This window comes from Pinus tabuliformis, chromosome 8 (assembly GCF_031772625.1).
Source record: "Pinus tabuliformis cultivar Carrire ecotype Pingquan chromosome 8, CPIR1, whole genome shotgun sequence".
In the NCBI taxonomy this organism is placed as follows: domain Eukaryota; kingdom Viridiplantae; phylum Streptophyta; class Pinopsida; order Pinales; family Pinaceae; genus Pinus; species Pinus tabuliformis.
This window is the reverse complement of record NC_142294.1, coordinates 1,721,658,332-1,721,675,791: the sequence shown is the minus strand read 5'-3', so window position 1 is coordinate 1,721,675,791 and position 17,460 is coordinate 1,721,658,332. Positions and strand designations below refer to the sequence as shown.

Below are 17,460 nucleotides of genomic sequence, written 5' to 3'. Positions count from 1 at the left end.
ACCTTCACCTTTGGATGTTACACATGGACAAAAAGGAGGATTGAGGGAGGATCTCATAGGCGATGCATTAAGAGTAAAAAAAATTATTCAGAAGATTAGATAAATCCATTTGCAAGTACATAAGACATTGAAGAAGTCAAAATAAAAATATAGTACCATGAATTATGAGCATGTAACAAAGAATTTATTTAGAGCAGGAGACAAAATATAGTTGCAGTTGAACAAGGAAAGACTATAGGGTCCTGATGGTAAGAAGATCAAGGTTTTGTGGTATGAACCTTTTGAGATATTGGAAAAGGTGGGAGATAATTCCTACAAACTCAACCTACCTTGATACATGCACATTTACTCAATAGTGAATGTAGAAAGTCTCAAACTCTATGAGCCTTCCATTTTGGAATAAGAAGAGGATCATGCATTACCTTCCATAGAGGACTTAGCTCCAAATGCCCCAGCAGAGTTAACAAAGCATACAATTTTACAAAAGAGGTCAAGAATTAGCAGATAGGGGTAACATGACCTTTGGTAGATTGAGTTGAAAGGAAAAGTACCAAGAAAATCTAAATAGTCCTCCAAGAAGAAGGTAGAGAAAGAATTTCCTCACCTAATTCGGTATGAATTTTGAGGATAAAAAGCCTTAAAAAATGGGGAGGCATGATTTGTATCAGATCATCATATTATTTGTCATTTATCTCAATTCTTTTAGAGTGGAAAAAATTGGATGAATCAACTTGCAAGGTCATTTTACATTTAACCTATTTTATGATTCGATTCCTCTTCTAGGTCCTCTACTAGGCTTCACAAACATTCTCTAACAATCATCTACAATTACACGTCTCTAATATAGACTTCATTTCACTCCTTTACTTTGTTCCTTCATGCTATAAAATATGACAGACAATCCTTTTCACAAACTTCACAGATGATCGAATATTACTTTCCCCCAAAAAATGCCAATCTCTTTTTCCTATTTATATTTTACTGGATTGATCAGATATGGCAAGGCCAACTGTCAAGCTTTATGATTTAATTTTCTTTCTTACAAGAAATCTTTCCCGAATGACCAAAATATAGATTGATTCCTTAACTCTTTGGAGCTTAAATTGAATTGCATGAAACCATATGATGTGACTGTATTCTATAAAAATATAGATCCGAGACCTTATGAGCATTGTTATGAGCATTGTAAATTAAAATACATTAGATATTTTCAACTTAGATTACAATCTTCAACATCGAAATTCATTATTTACCCCATAAGACCAGCAACTGGGATGACAGGCTAAAACAACAAACTATGACACCTAAATTTTGACCATATTGTGAAGCTCAACAAAAATTTTGTATGGGACTTGTAAGAAATTTCCAAGCCAAGTAACACAATCTTTAAATAATGTCAAATTGGAAAGAAAATATGAGTGCCCTTCAAACCCAAAGAAAATTCATCTAGTAGGCCACTACAACTAGTTCACACAAATTTATGTGGGCTCGGAAGAACTGAGACTCCAAGTGGTGTCGTTGAAAGAAGCAATAGATCCATGCAATAATTAGTAAGAGCAATTATGGAATCACTTAGTATATTTCTTGAGGAAAAAACAATTATCTATATTCCTTTATTTTATTGAAGTTGAATATATAGTAGCTACAACTAGTTGTAGTCAGATTTCGTGGTTGAAAGAAAATCTACATGATATGTAAGTTACTTATGATAAACCCATTCCAATCATCTGTGATGACACAATTGTAATTAACATATCCAAAAAATCCTATTCTTCATTTAAAAACCAAGCATGTCCCTATAAAGCACCATTTTATTAAAAAACAAGTGGTTGATAGATCATGAAGTTAGAATATGTCTCGACCAAGGAACAAGTTGTTGTTATCTTCACCAAACCTCTTTCCTGATAACCTTTTGAGTATTTAAGGTAGAAGTTTGGAGTGATGTATCACTCTTTTCTTCATTGCATTTCTTCTCAAGAAAAGAGGGAAAACATCTAAATATGTACAAAGATTGATATAATGACTCAAGAAGAACCAAATTCAGGGAAGTCTATGAGTGGAAAATTAATATCAACAACCTATTATATCTTTTTAAGGGGATAATGATAATAGGGGAAGTACCTGATCCACCTTTTCCATTAATGTCAGTGGGGTAGAGTAAGCAAACATTGGAGATGAGATAAAATATGTACAAAGATATTGAAGATGGAGAGTGAGCAAGGGGGAGAGCGATCAACCATTAGCTCTTTAAAACCAATGTTTTGAGTGTTTCCAAGTGGTGGTGTCATTAGCTCCACTAAGGAAAATAAGTATTTTATTGGGTATTCGTCTCGAAGACCTTTCCAATGGTATATGGAACTCAATCTAACTCCCCGTGAATAAAAAAAAAAAACTAAGGTTGAATTATAGTAGTTCAATTAAGGTTCCAGCTGACGATGATTCTTGTATTGGTCTCACACTGTCCAGACCAACACCAAAGATGAAAAGGTGGAAGCATGGCGGTAGCAAGCAATGGCCAGCAAGGTTTACAATCACAACCCCTAGTCGTAGGGTGCTTGGCCTATGCAGCCAAGTGCTCATCTGATCCCTTGGCCTAACGATGTGGAAACATAAGCAATGGGCAACGTGTAACATGGGGGATTCACTCAATGAACCTTTGACATAGCACATGCATTCGTGGCATAGAAACAAATACCCTTAATTTGACTACATAGTGGAAAATACCTCTAAAAATCACATTATTTTATCCCCTGCCAATATGAACCTAATGCACCTTCCCAATTTGAAAAACACCTACTTTCACTTGATATTGTAGGTGTCCATTTTTTCATTAACATTTTTTATACCGCTTTATATTTTTTCAATAACTTTAAGCTCCATTTTTTATACCTACCAATATAAAAACCCTTTACCCCCAATTATATGCTCAATATGTTATGTCATTTTTTCCTCAATGTATATCCCCTAATATGATAACACATGGTATGGTATTTATTCCCTTGTGAAGCCCCCGTGGCGAGTGGTAAGCCCACATGACATTGCAAGGAGATGATGCGACCCAATTAGCTTATTACACATGGTGGTGACGTTATAGGATGACACATGAAACCCCGCGGACATGGCACGTTGCCGTGGATTTGGCCCCTTTAGGTGACTAAGTGGCACTTTTTGAGTCACACATGACAATGTCGTGGTATGAAATGTGGTAGAAATATGACATGGGAGATGACGTGGTAGTAACATGATAAAGCTGATGTAGAAAAATATTACACATGGAAGGTTCTGATTGGATGTTGAAGATTAAACGTGGCACTCGCAGGACTTGCACCAAGGATTAGTTTTGCAAAGATTTTTGGTGCACTTATCCCTTGGATAAAATGATCGAGAACTAAAACATGAACCCAAAAATAACATAATGACAAATTAAAAGACATTCAGGAATTGGTGATCCGGGAATCCAACAGTTTGTCAATTTACAATTTTGAATTTCGAATGGATATGGATTAAATACAAAAGCATATTGAATATTTGGACATTCAAAGTGTTCGACAAATTCAAGGGTATTCAAAAAATATTGAATCCAGATTTTGAGCACAAGGGCTAGTTGATCCATCTAGCTATCTTGGAACCAAAGAGTTAAGAGATGTAAAAAAAATTACCACAATAAAATATTTGGATATTGTATTTAGAAAGAATATGGGAAGTGGTCAATATTTCAATGATCATGGTTCTATATCTTGCACCATCCGAATATTTGACGATTTGGGAGTTTAGAAGTTTATTTGCATGTCTGTAAGGCACCACATGTCATCTTGTACATGTCACCAACACGTGTCATCGTGTTCATGTAACTACCATGTGTCATCATCTCATTGGGAGACATCATATCCTTTCCATATCATGTTGGCTTGTTGCTTCTCGCTCACAACTTGTTGTTGATGTGTGCGCATCATTAGACTTGATGGTACGATAAGAACTTGGATTCTTAGGTGAAGCACCTTGTGACCAAGGGTTGTGGCTAGAAGCCTTATTGGTCACATCTCCTTTACTTTGCAATTCCACCTTTTCAAATTTGGTGTTCGTTCAATGGGGGACCCATCCTAGAATCATGATCAACTAGAACCCTACTTGAACTGCCAAACTTCAACCTTAGTTCTCTTTTCATTCCCAGGGAGTTAGATAAAGTGCCATATGTTGTTGGAAAGTTATTGTATAAGAATATACAACTAAACACTTAGTTTTCTCATTAGAGTTAAGGAATTGAAGAATAAAATGGAACCAAATATATTACCTTCATCCTTGACTTCAAGCTAGGAAGCAACACACATAAACACATCAATGATAATAAACATAACAAGATCCCCCTGAACATGACACTTGAAATTAATGACTTATACTTGACATCAATGACAATAATTGCCGAAAAGCTCAACATTCTTTGACAAAGACTTGGGTAGTCTCAGTTCATTTATAAATCCCCTTTTGCATGCATAATCAGTAAGAATAAGGAAAGTTCGCAAGAATAGAAAGTGATATTACAGGGGCTTTTTTTACTTGTCATATTTTGATTTGATAAGGACTTCATCCACATGCGAAAATGAGTCCCTATGTTCTACTAACTAACATTCAAGTTATTTTTCTAGATCGTATTCCTAATTAAAGGCTTATTTTGCAAATAAATATGTAAAATTCATTGTTTTCGATCTATAGTGCTATTAGATGCTACCATCTTCTCCCCCCGCCCATTTTCTTTTCTTCCATTAAAAATAAGATCCTTCAATTTTCATTGATACATGTAATGTAGGAAAGCAATATTTGTGTCTACTTGTGATGTGATAAAAAGACAATTATTTGGTTAAATTTCTTTAGGGGGCATGATTTATCTAAATTTTTCAATGACATAGATTGATGTTTGCAATTTTTAGTGATCCCTTTAAGGATGTAGACTCTTATTAATTCAGGAGATAAGGCATGTGAGACATAATACTCATCAATTCCATGATTTCTTCATATTCTACCTACAATACAATAATTACCAGTCATTTCCATGGTATAAATTAAGAAGTTGATGAGCATTTTGACACAATTTCATCACATATTGCATCAATTCACACTAGTTCACAATGACTAATATATAAGCATCATTCTTATGCTCAATTCCAAAGCCCTCACTAATCCTATTTATTCCATATGAATTTGTGATGTTGTAAAGAATTGTTTCTACAATGTTTACACCAGATCACTTCATTGATCACACAACTTTCCAACAAGAGATCACACTAGTACTACGAATTCAATGTGATATATCCCGCAACTTCTTTTACTAGCTTTGTTAGCAGTGAAAGTATTGCTCAACTTGACAACCCTTGCATGCATTAGAAATAACATTTCAACATCCAAATAATTTGTCAATCCAATTTCAAACATTTATTAGACATCAACTTTAAAAACGATGAAGGGCATTGGCACTTGTAAAATCACCCATAGATTGGCCCACTTAAAATCTACCTACAAAAATATATTCATAGAAATAAAGTGGACTATGAAAGAGTCTATGTTCACAAGTGCACCCATAAAATTGAAATGACCTTGTATTTGTCAAGACCCAACGAAGTGAATAAGCCCACCACTAGAAGTGTCCTACACACAATGGAAAAGGACACAATTATTTTCAATTCAAGAAAAAATGTCAATGGAAAAGGAAAAACAATCAATGTATTGTTCATCGATTGATAGATATGGAAGCATGCAGTCAAATGATGAAGGAAATGATGACTGAATATGAATCACAAGAAGAAGCATAAAATGAAAGTAACGGTAGTAGTGAACGTGAAGAAGGGAGATTACATTTTGAGTTTATTATCGAGTCATAGGGAGTTGTATTGTAGATTGAACCTAAATGAGATGGATAGAGATCACCCATGGGAAACCATAGTGAGGATTGCACCAAAATAAAATTAATGGAGGTGACCATTACATATGTAATTCTTGGGTTACATGTAGTGTTCATATTTGACCATGATGTTAGTGCATTCCATGACAATGCTAACCTTAAAGAATGAAGTGATGATTGACTTTGTTCATTATGCATGAGCTGAATGATAAGAATTAACTCCATTGATTGTTCAATCATTAATTAATGGTTAAAGATATGTTGTGAGCTCTTAAAATGTAACGATATTAAAGGTCAATTTGTACCATTATGAAAATGGCTACATATTCATATCACGTAAATGAGCATTCAATGACTTCTCAAAGTGTTATGTTCATAATCAATGCATGTAGTGGTTATTTTGATCGACAATATATTTATGAATTGATGAAATTCCATGTACATTTGGTGTTTACATTTCATGGTATCACCATTTAATTCGTTTAAGCATTTTACTAGCTTTTTGTTAAGATCCTCATGATCATGCCCAAAAAAACCATAACTCATTTCATACCCAAAAAAAACCGTAATTCATTTCATATAACACTAGGTCACATTGCATCTTTTTTAATTAATAGGATTAATTAAAAGAGCAAAAAAAACATAATTAACTCTACCAAGAATATTCTATAAAGGTTAAATCCTTACTATCCACCTCATAATTATTAATAATTAAATTAAAATTGTAAAAACCTTGTTCCAAAATAAACATACCTATGAACTGACAAATTCTTTAATTGAAGTTGATAGTAATTTTAATTTTTTTAATAATAATTTATTATTCATAAACACTGTATTGTATTTTATTAAATTATGTATTTTATCTATTACAAAATATATTTATTTAATTAATATAATTTCTATTATATTTATATTTTATTTTTGTGTAAATTCTCTTCTTTAAATTTTAAGGTTTCCAACTACTATTACTCAACGCTCAAATTTTCAGGCTTTTTCCATTCAATCTTCCATTTCCAATTCAAATTCAAATGGAAAGGTCTCCAAATTCAACGATAATACAGCGCCGACGCATGATAACAGTCGGAAAGATCGGCCCGGCACAATACTTTCACCACAGCTATATATATATATATATATATAAATCCAATCCACTCCACTCCACTCCACCACATTTAAACAAGTATATCACCACTCAAATTGAATTCAATTGGTCAATTGGTGGGTCTGGATTTTTATTTTGATATTTTAAGGTGGGTCTGGTCTGGATTTTTTTGATCGAAGGGTGTTTGGAAGCTGTGGTTCAAGAGAAAGCAGAAATAAAAGCAAAGACGCATCAATGGCATTTGCTGCTGCTGTTAAGGTCCAATTCCAAGAAAGCAGAAATAAAAGCAAAGACGCATCAATGGCAGTTGCTGCTGCTGTTAAGGTCCAATCCCAAGAAAGCAGAAATAAAAGCAAAGACGCATCAATGGCAGTTGTTGCTGCCGTTAAAGTCCAATCCCAAGAAGAACACGCTGCAGTTACTAATAATGGCAGCCACAATATGCAAGTTATTAGTAATGGCAGCGAGAATGAATCAGTACCCAAATCTCTGGGAGTTATTAATAATGAATCAGCAGGGCCCAAATCTCAAAGGGTTATTAATAACGAATCCGTAGGGACCAAATCTCAGGGAGTTTTTAAGAATGGAAGCCGGAAGGAGAAGGAGAATATACCAGTGGGGCCCAAATCTCTGTATGTGGGGGATCTGGAGACCAACGTTAGCAACGCCCAAATTCAGGAACTCTTCCAACGGGTTGGCCCCGTCGTCAATGTTCGCATCTGCAGAGATTCCATGACCAAGACTTCACTCGGATACGGCTATGTCAATTACAGCACTGCTGGAAATGCCAGCGAGGCTTTACGCAGCTTGAATTTTACACCCCTTAATGGAAAGCCTATTCTAATAATGTACTCGCAGCGTGACCCCCCGTATGTACGTATTTTGCATTTTTACCTGTAAAATACGTTTTATTTTTGAACCTCCACGTCATGCGGAACTTGCCATTCATTTTCAAAACCGTCATATTGACGGGCATGTATAAAAATTAAAAGTTTTATTTTTTTTTTTATAATTTTTCTTTATATATTTAACCTATGGCATTTTTAATATGGTGTACCGTGTGTGACAGTGATCGGATCAGGATGCAGATTTTGCATTCAATTAACATTTAATTCACATTTGGCCCTTCGGGTTTACCGCTTACCAGTTATCAAATTAGCATTCAATTCACATTCGGCTTTTGATATGTATCGCATTCGCATATCGTTTGGTTTTTATACCCTGAAATCTCTGCATCAAAAGTAGTTGTATTCAATGCTCTGGTGGGTATTCAATGCTCTGGATTTATTGGGGTTGGTATTGACAAAACTATCCAGCACATTCTTGATCACATAAACATTGCGGTTTGGTGCCAGAAGGAAATGGAATCTCTGAAAGATCTGGTAGTGAAAATCAAGCCTATCGTTAAGGAGATCCAAAAATACCGGCCAGCAATAAACAGGAAGGAAAAAGATAAGGCTTCAGCTGTAAACGGATGGCTTAAAGAGTTGGACGCCCTTCTCCAGCATGCATCTAAAATGGTGCAAACTTCCACAATACCTATGTGTAACATTATATCTCGTTATCAAACCAGCCGGAGGATCAGGGGTTTGATTTCAGAGATCAATGAACATATCGAATTGTCCGCTCTGGTTGCATTGGCCCAAATTCCAAAGCTACTAGAGGGTCAAACTCAAAAGCTCCAAGAGGAACTAGGGAAAATCGTAGCCTTGACTTCTTCAAGCACTTTTGCAAGTACATACCATGGTGTTCTGGCTCCAACGAGGTCTGCAATGATGAAATTGATCGACGAACCCCTTATAGTGGGACAACAAAAAGCATTTTCAATTCTCGAAAAGCTGGTAATCGATGAACCCAAGGCGAAGAGCATTGGCGTTGTTGGCAAGAGTGGATCCGGAAAAACTCTTCTTTTGAAGACGCTCTTCAACAGCCAAAAGGTACGCAGTAATTCTAAGGATGGTTTATTACTTTGGCTCACTGTTTCACAAAGTCCCTCTTTCACTACTTCCTAGTTCCTACCCATTATCATTTGATGTTCCCAAAATATCTATTTGATGTTCAGATTTTTTGTGAAAATATGAGCAGCACTGTTTTACATAGTTGAATTTAACTTTAATGTATAGAATATTTTTTAACTATTATTACAAATATCCCTATAAGATTACTTTCGTTTTGCTAGTATATTTCTTTCATTTTTGAATTGCAATGGTTTTAGCAATGTTGCCTTCCTCCATTTCTGAATTAGTTAAAATCACAATGATGGCAAAATCCGTGATGGGCTTATTTTCTGGGCTGATTCTCGTGAAGATTATTGACTCGACATGTTGCTTCCATATTCGATCAAGATCATGTCTGTTGCGGTTTTGGACTCGTTTGATTTCGAATGCCTTCTGTTAAGTCTTACAACACCATATTAATATTGGGTGATGTAAGTTGAAGCAAGAAAATGTGGTAAAAACTGAATAATTAATTTTGAAATTAGAAAACCAAATACTAAATATTAGTTATTTTGCAATTGATTACCGCGGGCAAATTGGAAAACAAAACACGCCGTTTGCAATTGATTTCCGCGAAGAAATTGGAAATCAAAACTCGCCGTTGTTGGGGATCGAACCCGGGTCACCTGCGGGCCGCGTGATAGGCGGGAATACTCATCGAGTCATCACTATACTACAGTCTACAACGACAAGAGATGTTAGATGTACTAATGTATCTAATAAAACTAAACGGTAAACGAATTCGAGACGGATTACCTGGAGTCCCGGTTTCTTTCTGCGTTGACATTAGATCTTCAAGATATGTTTTGGGATATTAAACCAGCTGAATTCTGAGTAGTGGGTTATGTAAAAAATTGAGCTTTGTTTTGTATTTGTTGTAAAAAATTGGATTGCACTTTCAACAACGGTTTGTGCAATAAATAGCATTAGACTGTTGGGTTTTGTCCGAAATGAGGTTGAACACAACTTTTTGTCTGCAAAGTCGGTTGTTGGGAAAGGCTGGGAGCCACCAAAAGGGTCGTTGTATCCAACCGAGAAATCATGCACATTATGTTTTTGGTTTGAAAATTATTTCACAACTATTGTTCTTTTATTGTACAATTTGAAATTAGATGAAACTTGTACAAATAAATTTTAAAAGTCATATGATGGGCAGTTTGAAAATAAAAACGTCATAAAAAAATTCCTTGACGGGTAGGGTCACCCATCAAATTTAACCCCTGCCAGCATCCGCCAGTGTGGATCCGCAAACATATTTATTAAGAATCTTCACAAAGCAGTAGACAATAAAACCCTCTTTCACAAATTCTGTGTGTTCAGGGCAATCCAAAGGTTATGGATTTGTGCATTTTGAGCAAGACGAAGCAGCACAAAACACAATAAAATGTATGAATGGTACGTTGATAAACGACAGACCTGTTTATGTTGGCCCTTTTATGAAAAAGGAAGAGCGAGAAGAATTAAAATTCATGAAAAAGAAGCCGGAGCCACAACAAACAAAATTCATGAAAAAGCCAGAGTCAGAGTCAGAGTCACAACAAACAAATGGAGAAGCCAAGTTTAAAAATGTGTTTGTTAATAATTTACCAGACTCCATGACTGATGAGGATATGAGGAATTACTTTTGTAAGTATGGAACAATTCCCAGTGTAGCAGTGATGAGGGATGAAGCTGGAAAGTCAAAGTGTTTTAGATTTGTCAATTTTGACAATGCACACAATGCAGCAAAGTGTGTTTAGAGTTTAAATGGCAAGAAAATTGACGCCAAGGAATTGTACGTTGTAAAAGCACTGAAAAAATCTGAATTAAGGGGCAATCCGAAACAAATCTTTATTTAAAACATTTGGATGATAGCATAGATGATAACAAGTTGAGAGAACTGTTTTCTATTTATGGCACAATCACTTCATGCAAGATAATGAGGGATTTTCATGGACATAGTAAAGGTTCAGGATTTGTCTCATTTTCATCACCTGATCATGCATCCCGAGCTTTGGTAGAAATGAATAAGAAAGTTGTCCTGGGCAAGCCTCTTTATGTTGCTTTGGCTCAACAAAAAGAGGAGAGAAGAGCAAAGCTACAGTCTCATTTCTCTCAATTTCTTAAGCCAGAGCCACAACAAACAAAATTCATGAAAAAGGAGCCGGAGCCGGAGTTAGTGGCACAACAAACAAATGCAAAAGCCAAGTTTAAAAATGTGTTTGTTAATAATTTACCAAACTCCATGAATGATGAGGATATGAGGAATTACTTTGGTAAGTATGGAACAATTACCAGCCAAGTTTAAAAATGTGTTTGTTAATAATTTACCAAACTCCATGAATGATGAGGATATGAGGAATTACTTTGGTAAGTATGGAACAATTACCAGTGTGGCAGTGATTGAGGGATGAAGCTGGAAAGTCAATGTGTTTTGGATTTTTCAATTTTGAGAATGCACACGATGCACCAAAGTGCGTTGAGAGTTTAAATGGCAAGAAAATTGATGGCAAGGAATGGTACGTTGGAAAAGCACTGAAAAAATCTGAATTAAGGGCGCAATCCGAAACAAATCTTTATTTAAAACATTTGGACGATAGCATTGATGATAACAAGTTGAGACAACTGTTTCCTAGTTATGGCACAATCACTTCATGCAAGGTAATGAGGGATTTCCAAGGAGACAGTAAAGGTTCCACATTTATCTCATTCTCATCCCTTGATGAAGCATCTCGCGCTTTGGCAGAAATGAAAAAGAAAGTTGTCATAGGCAAGCCTCTTTATGTTGCTCTCGCTTAGCGAAAGGAGGAGAGAAGAAAATGCAGATGATGTAGCGAGAGTTAAAATTGATGGCAATGAATGATACCTTGGAAAAGCACTCAAGAAATCTACAAATCTTTATTTAAAACATTTGCATGATAGCATTGATGATAACAGGTTGAGAGAACCGTTTTCCTTTTATGCCACAATCACTTCATGCAATGTAATGAGAGAAGTCCCATTCCCATCTTCTGATGAAGCATCCCGAGCTTTGGCAGAAATGAATAAGTAAGGTGTCCTCAGTAAGCCTCTTTAAGTTGCTCCTCCTCAGCGAAAAGAGGGGAGGAGAGAAGAGCATCTATTACCCAATCTAATTGGCATGACACCAATTGTTGTTGCCCCGTGCTTAAGTTCCTAGATTATATTTAAATGATCTTTGCTAAATTGGTTTATTTTTAAATTTACATGATAAAATAGATGAATTCAAAAAAGCTTTAGGAATTTTTGCAATTTTTGGGTGGTTTTTTGTGTTCAGTTTTAGTGACTTTCCACGCATCATTTTAACTTTTTTATGGTCTTGTGGCTCATGATGATTAAGACTATGGCTTTGTAATTTCAGTTAAGAAATTACACTTGTATTTTTCTTCTACCCATTATTTTGAATGGTAGAAAAAGATAATTCATATCTTATTTAAACTATGATATTTCCATACATAATTTCTGTTTGGTTTTTTCACTACACACTAGAAGTTACAATCTATAATAAAATTATTGAATAAAACAATTTTCCTAACAATATTTTAATATCATTGGATTTTACTTTTACTTAACGAATTCCAATTTATAGCTAAACCATCATCATTCACTCTTTTGGACCCTTTGCACGCCCACATGTAGTTTTCTATCCTTGGCATTAATACAATTTCGATTATATTATACATCACTATTCAATTCCAAAAAAAATATAAACATATAGTAAGTTAATTCACATTACATTGACACTTTATAGTTATGAAAGTTACGTAAAGTTTTTGAAATTATGTTTCCATGTTCATTTTACTCAGAATTACCCAAAATATTTCAAAAGTAATTATGCTGGAAATTTGTTAATACTTGATAAAGTTTTCATTTATTTTTTTGCAATCTAGTTTTAATCATAAATTATTTTTTAAAATAATGGTTGAACTCTTAAAATTTCATTATATCAAACTTCACTTTGTACCTCTATGAAGTTGGCTCCATAGTCATACCTTATAAACGAACATTCAATGATATCACATAGTATTATGATCTCTATCGATGCTTGTATATTTGTAGATGTTAGTTAGGTCAATAAAATATTTATAATTTGATGAATAACATGTATTTATTAATGTGATAATGTGATCTCTGCACTTGGTAGATGCACACTTAAGATGCATCTACTGTGTTTATTAATAATATTATTTATATTATAGATAAATTTCACATCTCTATATATAGATTAAAATCATGGTAATATATGTAGTTACATACACAATCTAATATTTTAATGCTATATATATATATATACATACATAGAAAAGGATTTTGTTGTGAGTATTAAGCTCTTATATGTTTATAAATTAAATTTAAATATGAAGTCATAAAATATCATGCTTATGAATATGCATGATTAATATTTTAATTTATATAGTAAAATAGATCTCAAATATAATATCTTTATATATTAGTGATTTCCTTATTTAGTTGATCATTACAAAAGGAAAAGTATTAATTACTAAAATATTTATGAAAATTACAAAAAAATAACAATATATACCTTTTTTTCAACATCTCATATTCCAAATATTATCATTTTTACTATAGTTTCTCTCTCTCATACATGCGCACACATACACACCGAGAATGCATTTTGAAGACCTCCATTCATTTAAATATGATTTTTGAATTAATAAATACACACATTTAGACTTTTTCCTTGCACATAAAAAAGATAAAATGATCTAATCTCTCTAATCAGTTATGTATGGGGGAATAAGGAACCCCAAAACCAACCCATCTTACACATCACCTTGTAGCTACATGTTTATTTAAGAAACATGGAGATCAATATACTAGATTGAGTTATTGGATGCATACATCACAATATCATTCAGGTTGATGTTTATATTTTTTTCATTCATTGTGGTTACATGTTTATTTAATAAAAAGAGAAAAAACATACTTGGAGGAAGACACTTCTTCTCTCAATTGTTTAAATTTTAACCTATATTAACTGAAGGCTTGGTACTTTAACCAACCTATTCTAACTAGAGTCGACAACAATATAGTATGCATGTTTTTTTACTCAAAACTAGAATTACATAGTTGAGTGAGAAAATTTCAAGTTAATGGTACGTTACTCCAACCTACAAAAAAATTCTCAATAATCTCCCTCTTTGGCATTGATGGAAACACCACCAAACATAGCTACCAAACATATTAGGCCATTGATGGCACTTTGGCCACATTAGTTATGCTACTGATTTCCCACACTACAATTTTGTTGTTTTTCTCACTCTCCCCCTTTTTCTTCTAAGAATCTAATTACATTCTCTCCCCTTAAATATATTTGTATCAAGAACCATAAAGAAACTTAGTATGCTAATGTTTTCTAATTCTCCCCCTTTCATATCAATGGAGAAAAGTTTGGATACTCCCATTGCAACTAACCTCCCCCTGTGATTATGTTGTGCTAAGGTGAGATTCCTATAGACCTGTCTGCTCCCTAGAAAATTGATCTCTTATATTCAATATCCCTACACTTATTTGGATAGTTTCCCTCTCATACACCTATTATGTAGTTGATGATACACCCAACTGTTAATTGATGCTACCCATGTAGCTACATTTTATTGAAGTGACGACTACTTTTGAAGTGCTTAACACTCCTAGGATTGCGTGGTGATACTCCTGTTGCATATAATCGCTGACATATCCAAATACAACCGTTATTTAGTTGTACTCCTACAAGATAACCACTATTGGATGCACTATGATATTGAGACAAAGGTTACAAATTTTGTTTGAATGCACACTGAGAGGAAGAAGATTGACTCGGTTATGAAAGGTGAAGTAGTCAGCAACAGGGTAAGCGATTTGTTTCAATGGAATATGAAGAGGTCAACAATGTGAGGATAAATTGGATGAACACATAAGAAAAGGGGATTTTGCTTTTTATTTTTTCTATTGGTTTTCTATTGGTTTGTTCAGGCTCTTGACTCTTGTGATGTTGCCGTTGGTTTGTCTATTGCACGATTTTTAGAGGGCACGATTCGCTGATGTATGAGTTGGCGAGGGTGTTTGGTTGTTGTGTGTGCTATTTCTACGTAAAAACATGGGAATTTCAACTACTCAGAGGACTCCACTCTCATATTTGTATTCTTTTCTGTAACAACACATTTTGATTAAATAAAATTATTAATTTTTAGTTTTATTTTTTCGCAAGAGCATAATTGAATTACTCCTTTGTGATTTGTTATTTAGTCCTTGAATTAATTAATTTAATAATAAAATTCAAATGGCATAGGATGTGTGCCTTGTAACAACAATCCAGATTCTGTAGATGTGAAATCTACACAACTTAGGTTGCATCGAGTGGTATTACTGCGAGATTTGTTTTGAGATTTGCACCTTGGATTTTCTTCGTGTAACAAGGTACCAGGAAACCTTCTTCAATGGTTACGCAACAAGAGTGCTCAAAGTAAAAGTTGGGTAACAAATCTAGGTTGAGGGTTGTGGATGTTGGTGAGACATTTACAACTTGTAAAGATGTGACTGAGGAGAAGAGGAACAAGATGAGGAGGTGCAGGAAATAAATAGGTAGAAGAGTTAAGACAAATAATAAAAGAGTTGCAACATAGAAGAAATGGAGACACAGAAATAGATTCATAGATCGAATAAGAAATTGATAGAGAAAAGGAGGTTGAGGAGAGAGAACCGACAATGAGGTTGATTTCAAATATGAGAAACAGAAGAAATGCAAGAGTTTAATTTTCATGTTATGATGGAAATTTGAGAGCTGATGTGCTCATCGATTGGATTGGGGAACTCAAAAGACACTTTGAGTATGAAAATGTCCAGGATCCAAATAGGGTGAAATTTTCCATGACAAAGTTGAAAGGCCATGTTGCACTATGGTGGGATATGTTGTAGAAATATGGAGTAGATAATCAGGTATGGAATATCAAGACTTGGAAGAATATGGTCACGAAGATCAAGGATAAATTTTTTCCTATTGATTACCAACAAAATTTGTATAGACAAGTCCAAAATCTAAGACAAAAGGAGACCTCCTTTCAGGAGTACAATGAGGAGTTTTTCAAGCTATAACTTTGATCTCGTATAAAGGAACTAGAATTCCAAAAATTCGCAAGGTATGTGAATGGATTGAAATACTTGATTCAACATTAAATGAGTACACATTATTTCCATATTGTTGATGAATCCTATCACATTTCCTTGAAAATAGAGGAAAAGTTGAATAGGAAACACAACATAAAGGCAAAGGAAGAGGTTTTAGAGGCAAAGGTAAGGTAGGGACTACTAGAGGGACTGAAAAGGAAGAAGAATCCACTAGTGGTTAAGGTGGTAGAGGTGGAAATAGTACTCGAAGAAGCAGACAAAGTCTTAAAAGAGGAAAGGGAAAGTATGTAATTACTTTTTACCATTGTGGAGTTGAAGGGCATAAAATATATGAGTGCCCAAAAGGAAAAAGTTTAGGGAGAAGAGGTGAAGCTAAAACACAAGTTATGCTACCTAATGAAGCTTCTGTTACTGGCGAAAATGCGACCGTGCTTCAACAAGAGCAAGTAGAAAATTTAATGTTTCATGGAGTGTTTCTCAAGCCTAAGAGGAAGATAATGGAAGAACCAGAGAAAAAAAGGAAAGTTTTAAAAACTAAATGTAAGGTCCAAGGAAAATGTTGTAACTTGGTTATATTTGGAGGAAGTACAAAGAATTTAGTCTCCATTTAATTCATGGAAAAATTGAAACTCAACAGTTTAGTCCATCCAAACCCTTATAGAGTCGCATGGTTACAAAAGGGACAACAAGTGGTTGTGACTAAGCAATGCTTGGTGAATTTTCAAATTGGAAATCTTGAGGAGAAAGAACTATGTGATGTGGTTGATATAGATGCATATTGATGGGAAGACCATTGTTGTTTAACAAAAAAGTTCACCGTGATGTCTAGAAAATACATATGAGTTCAAGAAAAATGGAAAATGGTACAAACTCACCCCTTTGCTAGAAAACACAACTGTAGGAGGAAGTTATGGAAGTACCATCATCTACAACAGCAAGATCATGTTGTGTTAAACCAAGTATTTTGTACATGACAAACAAAAGACAAAATTATGTTTAACAGTGATTCCAAAGACTATGCCAAAGGAAGTGAAATTAGGAACCATCCTGAGAAAAAATAAATCCTTATTAGATGAATTCCAAGAGATTGTTGCTGATGAATTTCCAAAAGGACTATCTCTCTTGAGAAGTATTTCTCATCAGATTGACTTGATTCCTGGATCAAGCTTACCAAACAAGGCACATTACAGGATGACCCCAATAGAGAATGAAGAAGTAAATAAGCAGGTATATGAGCTGCTTGATAGAGGATTGATAAGAGAAAGATTGAGTTGATGTGTTGTACCAAGAATATTGACTACAAAGAAGACAAGTGAATGGAGAATGTGTACAAATTCTAGAGC

General features: G+C 34.4%; 1 pseudogene; it reads left to right on the top strand.

The window, feature by feature from the left end:
• The first annotated feature begins 7,229 nt into the window (after nt 1-7,229).
• On the top strand, nt 7,230-11,279 carry LOC149242944 (polyadenylate-binding protein 4 pseudogene; annotated as a pseudogene).
• Nucleotides 11,280-17,460: the final 6,181 nt, after the last annotated feature.